Raw genomic sequence first — 10,265 nt, forward strand, 5'->3', positions numbered from 1 at the left:
TTTGGATTGCAGTGACTTCCATGGAGGCTGAAATGTTAGAAAAGAAAACTGCACATCATATTTTTGTTCAACCTTTACTGACCATTTCATGGAGGATGATGAGGAAGTTGCAAATGGCCTGTACTGTTTGTGGATTGGAACGGTACCATCTTTGATTCTTTGGTTCCTTACAATTCTTCCAATTGAGAAGCGACAACTATAAAAAAATACTTTTAAAACAGTCTTGTACATAAGATTTGTGTGTCCCTTGGTCAGTAAGCAGGCTACTTTCTGGTTAAGGGTGAATGATATAAGACTTTAGGATAGATGGACGCAACTCTGCTATTTACAACCTGAAGCGAAAAAGCATTACCTCTTGTGAAGAATCAAACACTGCTGCGTTTTTGGATGCTTCACGTGTGTCATGTTCAAAGCTTTATAGGCAAACGTATAGATACAATCTCTTTCAGGGTTTCAGTGGCATTGAGCCAAGAAAATACTGTACTAGTAAGACTTTTATCACACTAAAATTTTACTGAACACTTCGTTGCCAGTTGCCAATATTTGGTGACTGTTTAGGACTAAATTAATTGAATGTCACAAAAATGAAGTCGTAACTCAGAAGATACAAAAATGTGGATGAATGAAAATAAGGCGGTGGAACGGTGGATCAGCAGCAGTGTTGGCCTCACAGTTCTGAGGTCCCGGGTTCAATCGCGGGACCACCCTGTGGAGTTTGCATCTTCTCCCTATCTCTGCCTGGGTTTTCTCTAATGCACTCTAGTTTCCTCCCACATCCCAAAAACATGCAACATTAATTGGACACTTTAAATTGCCCCTAGATGTGATTGTGAGTGCGGCTGTTTGTCTCAATGTGCCCTGCAATTGGCTGGCAACCAGTTCAGGGTGCCTCCTGCCCGTTGACAGCTGGGATAGGCTCCAGCACTTCCCGCGACCCTTGTGAGGATAAGCAGCAAAGAAAATGGATGGATGGATGGATGGATGGATGGATGGATGGATGGATGGATGGATGGATATCTGGATATTTGGACCCAGGTAAAGATAGATGAATATATAGTAAGAATTGCCAGATATTAAGATGTAAGAATTGCATGATTTGTCTATTCAGCTAATTCAAAGTCTAGTGTAACATAATTAATTTGTAAATTACTCCTAAACAAGATTGCAATTCCTTTGATAAAATATGAGGTGAAGTAAAATAACACCATAGCTTATTTAACAAGCTGAGCTCATGAAACTAGTTTCTCAAAGGTGCATTAGTTTGAGTGCTGGAATTGGGATTGGTCTCTACAGCGGCTAACAAATTTAGCACCAAGAGAATTGTAACTATACAGCCCATTAAGTGGAACATACAGAAAATGGCACTTTGGACGCAGTACAAGACCAAAACAAATACAAACGTATCTGAGCTACATCAGCATAGGAAAATACTTGGACTGTAGGGAAAGAAAACATTTCTGTGTGAGAAATGTTGACATGGATATTTTTTGGGTGGGTTGGTGGGTGGGGGCATTGGGTTTTAAAGTCAATAGGCTATCATATATACTGACTTCTTTCTTTGTACCCCCCCCCCCCATTTTTCAACCAACTCTTCTTTCTCTGACTTAAATAAATTGTCACTCATCAGTCCCACTTTCTGAAATATGTTTAACCATCTGTACTTTCTGTGGGCCTCATTTATCCAGACTTTACCGTGTGTGAATTGCTGAAAGACACAGTATCCATATCCATTGCAAACAAAACAAATTAAAACATAAAATGTTAAAGTGCAGATTTGCCACCAAGTGGAAAAGAAAATGATTACAAATACTTCATACTATATACTTCACTTCCATTCTGTAACTTGGATAAGTTCCTGTGTGAATTCTCCACTTGAACAATCACAAAGGGAAAAAAAAAAAACTAGTCACTCCAAATGTTACCCTAATTTTTTAAACTCGAACAGAAGGTGTCACCAGGTAGCTGTAAAACTCCTCTTTCCTATAACCACATTTGGAACAAGTGGAACAGTCGGGATGGTTCGTAACGCTACAAACTGATATGCTCGATTTCCGCAGCGAGTGCAAAGCTGTAAAACTTTCAAGTGCATTAATCAAAGAAAACATTTTTTTAAATGGATCCTCTCTTGAGTTTAATACATTATTTTTCAACAAAGGAGGAGTGGAAATAACGATGCTGCTAACCTACTCAAAGTGATGCCTTAGTTAAACATTCTTTAGCCAAACCAGAACTGAGTTTAGAAAAAAAAACACTTGAATAATCAAACATAAACCAACAAAATATACATCTGCAAGGGCGTATTTGAAAAAACACATCATAGAGCAGGTCACCAGACCTTGGGAAACCAGTGTGTGTACTTTCATACATGTGTACGTGTGTGTGTGCAGTAAGATCACAGTGGGAAGTTGACGATGAGCGTTTCTGACTCGATAACCGATTTGCCCTCGTCTTCACCTTTCATCTCCAACGGGCACAGCCAGGAACAGGGTCACCGAGTGGTACTGAGGATTTAACCAAAAGTGAGCTAATGGTTAACCTAAATCCTATAGAGAATGGTGTCAATCACAAAAATACTATAGAGTTATGTTGTTTTCTTAACTTTATAGATCCTTTTGAGGTCTTACAGGCAAGGCAGCTAACAGTCCAAAGTTCTGGTACCTTACTATAAATTCATACTTTAATAGATTACAAATACATTTTGTGGTAGTGCACAAAAGCATCTTATATTTTAAGACATACCACATGCTTTGCTCAAACTGAGTGGCACATTTAGACTGTAACTTGTGCAGCACAGTTTTCATCTGAGTTCCCAATCTCAGTAAAAAAAAAAAACAAGCAAATCTGAAAAATCCTGTATGGTCTTTGTATTATAAGTATCATTCAATTACAATCTAAATATTGTTTTACTTCAAAACATTATCAAAGTCAAGATATGGTAAATGTTGAGCAATTTCATCGTCCCCTGGTAACAGAGATACCATTAGATGGCATCAGAATCATAACTATAATCACATAGTCAAGATAGTTTGCGTGGAACGTGGATGGGGATTAAATATCCCCATGTTTGATCTGGAATGAGGTTTAACTGGCCATTTCTTGGGCTATTATACCCTCCGCCAAAAAACAAATGTGTTCTTCATCCTCACCCTCCCGCCCCCCTTTTACTGCATATACCTCCCCCTTGTTCTGATTGGATCATCCTCAAAGATTACAAGGATATTTTGTTCTGCTTAGTGTTCAACAGGACTGCCGGTGGGATAGCCGTGTTATGCTGCGGCTGACAGTGCTTCAGTTTCTTGCATTCACTGCGGTACAACATCTTCTCCCAGCATTTGTTTACGATTAATAAATTTGTGAGAGACTTGATGTCCTGGCCAGCTATATTCTCCAGGTGGTTGTAAGATACGAGCTTGAAAATGAAAAAAAAAAAAAAAAAAGCGCAAATTTGAGTTTCTCAATGGAGGGAAAAATATATTTGGACAGCTGTTATAGTTGTTTCTCGGCCGAATTGTTATTATAGGATAAAAGTTGAGGGCCAAAAAAGCTCAAGCGAGTAAAGACCCACAAGGCTTTGAATAAAAATTTGTGTTAATCCAGAATCAAGTGTGACTAAATATATTCCAGCTCATTTTTGGAGGAACGTTGCAATAGCATCTGGATTGAACACGGTGCATGATTAAAACAATAATTGCTCGGAACTTGGTGAGGAAGTGCCAACTTTGAGATAGGCAATTAGTCTCCAGATGATACAGTACGGTATGTGTGTTTCACATCGCTCTGTGCAGAATGACACTGATGCATTAAACAAGTTCAAGATACAGACCTGTATTATCAATCCATCCATTATCTGAGCCTTTTATCCACTCTAAGGTCACGGGAGTGCAGGAACCAATGCCGGCAAACTTCGGGCAGGAGGCTCGGCACACCCTGAACTGGTTGCCAGCCAATCGCCGGGCAGATAGAAACACACAAGCATTCACACTCACAACCACACCTCAGGGCAATTTAGATTCTCCAATTAATACAAGTTTTTGGCGATGTGTGAGGATATCGGAATGCCCGAAGAAAACCTCCGCAGGCACGGGGAGATCATGCAAGCTCGACACAGGCTGGGCTGGGATTTGAACCCCGGTCCTCAGAACTGTGCACTAACCCGTCACATACAGTATTAGTCAAGTGGAAATCATCCATTCACGACCACGTTCTCAGGGTTTCTGAGGCACAAACCAAAGTATTCGATGATGACACATATGCCATGTGTACAGTATTCCTTCATGTTCCAAATATCTATGTTGTTCTTTCCAACATCAAACGCTCGTCAATCACTGTTGGGATGATGGACTGTGCTGCAGTGAGACTTAAAAGAGAGCATGGAGTACATGGATACATTTTTTTCAACCTCCCCCTGTGGAATTTACAATCACATACCACAAGGAAAGGGCCAAAAATGGAGAAACAACATGAAGACAATACACATAATGCGCAACAGGACATACAGTATGTATTCTATGAAAGCGCTCATCAACGAGCACTCACTCAAAGAGGAAGGAAGGCCTTGCTTTGACTCTCTTCAGTTAGCCTGCCGTTTCCAAGCACAAGGGAACATCATGTACGTATTGATTCATATGGACACTTTGACATTATCCTCATATGGACACTTTGACATTATCCTAACAACATTATTAAAAGGCTCTCCTGTGACCGGTTGGAAAAGGTTTATTGGTCTATGTTGAATGTTCCCAGCCTGGTGTGAAAAGTAAATGGTTCTGACTGACAATGGTTGTCCGATAGAAGGAAAAAAAAAGCTGCCTTTTTACACTGATAGAGGAATGCTCGATGCTTAATAATGCAGCAGGTAGCCAGTGTTGATTTTGTGTGCATTGGATTTAGGAAGGGCAGCACGGTCGGTGGCTCAGCTGGAAAGCGTTGACCTTCCTGCATGGGTTTTCTCTGGGCACTCCGGTTCCCTCCCTCATCCCAACAACATGCAACACTAATTGGACACTCTAAATTGCCCCTAGGTGTGATTAAGAGTGGGGCTGTTTGTCTCCATGTGCCCTGCAATTGGCTGGCAACCAGTTCAGGGTGTACCCTGCGTCCTGCCCGTTGACATCTCGGATAAGCTCCAGCACTCCTCATCTTTGTGAGGATAAGCGGCTGAGAAAATGGGTGGATGGATGGATGGATGGATTTAGGAAGTGGCATGTGGCTGTGCTTTAGTAGGTACAGCAAGTCATCCAGTGACTCAAGGGTTATTAGTTCAAATCCCAGCTATGACTGTCAACATGTTGAAGTGTCCTTGTGCAAGACACTGAAACCTTTTTTTGCTCCCAGCAGGCATGGCAACACGCACTCATTGGACACTTCAAGTGTAAACTATTCATTGTGGGAATTATCAATGCAACTAAATTTTGATCAAATATGGCTATTTTAACCAAGCTTATGATGCAAACTTCTATTTTAAAATATAAGGGATTCATGTTCTTAACTCTAACTTTGCTTATTTTGAATATATTCTGATCAATTAATGTCGGTGTATTTCCATTAACTATCATAGGTTTTTTTTTTTTTTGGAACAGAGAAGGTACAACTTTGACAATTCCTGGAATTTTGTATCCCTTAAGTCCCTCATGACAGTGTCTTTAGTGCCTTGTTCAAGGATACCTTCACAATGTTGAAACATATTGGTCACTCTCCAGCAATAAGACCAATTCCCAGTTGTTCCAATGTGATTTACATTGTTATGTCCTGCTGATGTTTATAATCATTGCACAGTTAAATAAATGTTGACTGGCTGATAAATGTTCCATGAAACCTTGCACATAGCACTTCTGCTTGTTTAAGCTTCCGCTGCTTGCGTTTGTATAGTAATATGCTTTCCCCCCCTTCCGTATGTTTGAAAGGTCACGATGATTACACAGCACATTTTAACCTTTTCCTAATGATCTGAATGGATGGTCTTAATTGTTCATACACTATAGTTTTTATCTTGCTTAGTATGTTAGCGATGTGTATTTTAAAAATACTGATTTACTTTTAGACACCCATTTCTTTATATTTAGAGAGAGTCGTAACTGAATTACTTCTAAGTGACAAAATCACTAGGAACCAAAGCTCTGCCGAGTGAAATTGTCTGCTAAGAGCACAAATAAAACACCCACAAAGGTAGTATTAACATTGCGACTAACCTTCAATGCCTCATCTAAATACATTAAGAAAAGATAGAAATTTTCTTAGTCAGTACCTGAAACATTTTCCAACAGCTGGTATTTCGTGCACTTGTCAGCAGTGTTCCAAGAATAAAAGTGTGTGTACATTCTTTCTATTAATGAAAGCATTACAGCCGTAACGTTTAATGTGCAATGCATGCAGTTGAGTGTACATTCAAATTTTTGTTTGTGCCCTCACATAAACGTAGATTACAGAGAATGTGAAAGTGTAAGTGTAGACTGATACAAAACATCTGCTGGTCAAACAGTTTATTGGTGGAAGAAAGAAAGAAAGAGAAAGAAAGAAAGAAAGAAAGAAAGAAAGAAAGAAAGAAGAAAGAAAGAAAGAAAGAAAGAAAGAAAAGAAAGAAAGAAAGAAAGAAAAAGAAATCTGACCAAAAAGCATAGATCAGTGACAATTAGGATCTGTTGAACACCTTTGGTTACTACTCAGCTCTTGCATATTCACTATTGCTTCACAATGAGTGTCTTTATTTTATTAGGTGTCTTTATGAAAGATCAAGATGGGATTCAGGGAAATTTGATATCTGTAAGAATGATTTGTGATGAACATCAGATCCATTATTGGGCCAAATTGCCACCAGTGTTTTGATGCTGATGAGATCGTCACACACACTTACTGATTTTGCAACCGTAGATCAGTATATTTGTCCAAAATAGTGGCACTGCAGAGGAGGGATTAAGGGGATGGATGGATTTAAAAGAAGCAATATACATGTACTGTACAAATCCCAATTTCAATGAAGTTGTAACATTGTGTACAACAAAAAATAAAATTAAATAAAAAACAATGTTCTGCTAATTCTTTTCAACCTACTACTATATTCAACTGAATATACAACAAAGACAATATATTTAGGGTTCAAACTGATCAAATGTATTGTTTTTTAATTGTTTTTTTTTCTTCTGGCAAATACTGGTTTTCAGTCATTTTTATTTTCATATGCCTATCTGCAACACATTCTAGAAAAGTTGGGACAGGGTCATGTTTACCACTTAAATACATTACTTTTCCTTTTAACAATGTTCAATAAGAAATTGGGAACTGAGGACACTAATTGTTAAAGCTTTCTTGGTGGATTTTTTTCCATTAGTAGTTGTAACAACGAACTTTGTTGAAGGTCCCATAGCCAAAGCAACTTTTTCTAGAATATGGGATGTTATGTTATCTCCTTGGTGCCTCAGTAAACATGTGAAATATGAATTAAAATGGTCCTGCGTTCGCGTTTTTATACCGAGAGACCAGAAATAAGGTCATTCCAATTTCTCAACTTTATCTACATCACTCACGCAGATCTCCGCTTTCCCTTTCCGTTCCCAAGCCAGCCATGTGAACGTAACTAACGGATGTGCTCTCCCAATTGGGATCTTCGCCAAATATGGAGAAAGCGGATAAAAAACTGGGTCAAACAGAAGTAGCAGTCACAGGGGCCTTTTCTGGACACTATTATGACAAAATGTTTTTTGAAATGAAATGCACACTTTTATTGAAAAGTCCATGTTAGAAAGTCATTCTATGGATATCTAAATAGCCAGAATATATGATTTTTAAGTTGCAGTGGTTTTCTGAAGTGTTCCTGAGCCCAAATGACAATATCCTAGACACAGTTTTTTTTTTGTTTGTTTTTTAAATGCAGTGCTTCCTGAACAACCGAACATCACGGGTTAGGGTTTGGGCTATGCTGGTGTCTAGCTTTGTCTCTTGTGAGCAGAGATTTTGCTAGATTCTCTGAATCTTTTCATGTTATTATGGATTATAAATGACAAAATCCCTAAATTTCAGGCAATTCTACATTGAGAAAGTTTCTTGGACTCTTTGCTCACACAATGTAGGTACCCTTCTATGGTAAGCATTCCACTGTCTTCTCCTTTCCCTTTCGGCTTGAGCCGTTAGTGGTCGCCACAGCGTGTTATCTTAGATGAACACACATTTGTTCGGCACAGTTTTACACCGGATGACCTTCCTGACGCAACCCCTCTGCATTTAGCTGGGTAGAGAAGCTTACAGCACCTGGTATTCCCAGGCAGGCTCCCATCCAAGTACCAACCAGGGCCAAATGCGCTTAGCTTCCGAGATCTGACGAGATTGGGCATTCTGAGGGTAGCATGGCCGTAAGCCCAAATAAAAGTTGGCTTGAAATAAAAAATTGCAAAAAAAAAAAAATTATGTACGGTAATCCATTGAAACGTGGGGGTCATATGTTGAAGACCTTATATCGAGTAGAATACTTATGTACAGTCTGGGGAAAGAGAACTCCACACATTTATTGGAAAATAATGTTACTTTTAAGCACCCATCCAACATAAAAGTATTCGAAGTGAAAATAAACGTCTCAGAAGTCAATAAAAAAAGTTGTCCTTTGACCTTTGTATCGGCTGTCAAACAACAGCCGCATTATAAACACTCCATAGTTTAGTCGTCATTACATCATTGTTAGACTCTTTACTAAAAACAGCTGGATTCCTTAAATTACTAATGAGTGACAGACTACAATATAAATCATGAATAATTATTCCACAGCATTTATTGTACATCATAAATATACATACATTGAGAATATTCCCCCAATTGCACCAGAGAGAGCAGAAAGAAGAGATCTAATGATTGCTTACATTATTATATCTGCAATAACAATACATATAACAACAACATTGAGATGCTCTCACATGAATGTATCTGAGGAAGTAATTGTTGATCACAATAATGCATTTCTACAGGGAAGTCTCAGTCGCTTGAACGAGGCTAACAAGCTGGTAGGAGAGCGAGCCTAAGCAAGTGTTTCAGTGTAAGGACATTGTGACAGCTGTGGGTGCTAGTGCAGTGGTTTGTCACGTTTTCCATTTCCAATATTTCCATTTCTTGTGCATGAAATGAATTTTAATTGACATTGTCCCTGTATGTGCAGATTTCTGCACTTCGAGCTTTTGGAACATGGTAATTGGACTGCATGAGTACCAGTGTGCCAGGTCTGAGTTTAATGAATCCCACCTGTAACACATTTGCACATTCATTCCTCTCCAAGGAGAATTCCTGTTGCCAAAGCAAAGAGTGAGCCTGGTGGAAGTGTGCTACAAATCTAAAAAGTGTACGTAAGATGGTTGGAGATTTTATCAACTCAGTCGAGATCCTGCTGACTGAGAGTTGACGCGTGTACAGAATATATATGTGTGTATGTTTATGCACACTCAGCAATGAGACGAGGGAGCTAGGAGCAGAGGGCTATGGAATGTCCAAGAGAGTTGCCTGTTTCTTAGAACCATTTGAAAGGGACATCAGAAGCAAGAGTACCTTGAATGATATATTCACAGAGTTTAAAAAAAAAAAAAAAAAAAAACTGTATACATACCAATAACCCAAATATGACCAGTCCATAAATTCTGTGGTTTTCCACGACTTTGTCATTGTACTGAATAACTTTCAACAAATATTCTGGTTTAGGCTGTGATGTCATTGTATCACTTGAACCTGGTTTACCTCAGCAGAGCCTCCCTGTAAGCAAAGAACAGTGCTAACGTTTTCCTAAAATAATAGATTAGGGTCATTGCTGTAATGGATTTATATATATATAATAAATAATAATAATAATAATAATATTATTGATATAATATATATAAAACATAACTTATCATGTTTGTATAAATAACAATAAAACAACTTTTTATGAGTATGACCTCCAATTAGGTAACACCACACATGGACGAACATTACATCCCTATTGCTAAACATTTTGCAGTACATATACTTTTGAATGCAAGAACTTGAAGAGGCAATGTAAAGATGAAATAAAAAATGTAACAAATGAAGAGTTTCTCCGAAATTACAATCAAGCAATGATTTGCGTGTGGATTTTCTTTTTCACCTAGTGTGAAGTTTGGCTTGTCTGGAGCCGAGCCAACAATTATTGAATCACTTCCTCCAGTATTCCCAGCCGTATGCAGAAGTGATGCAGAGGCCCTGTGTATTCTGAACGGCATGCACGATGCCTGCTAAATACTCAGTAAATGGACACGTTTGAAGCAAATATTGGGGTAAAA

General features: G+C 38.6%; 1 pseudogene; it reads right to left on the bottom strand.

Moving 5' to 3' along the window:
• Positions 1–8,229: 8,229 nt before the first annotated feature.
• Positions 8,230–8,348, bottom strand: LOC133501539 (5S ribosomal RNA; annotated as a pseudogene).
• Between the last annotated feature and the right edge of the window lie 1,917 nt (positions 8,349–10,265).

This window comes from Syngnathoides biaculeatus, chromosome 5 (genome assembly GCF_019802595.1).
Source record: "Syngnathoides biaculeatus isolate LvHL_M chromosome 5, ASM1980259v1, whole genome shotgun sequence".
NCBI lineage: Eukaryota > Metazoa > Chordata > Actinopteri > Syngnathiformes > Syngnathidae > Syngnathoides > Syngnathoides biaculeatus.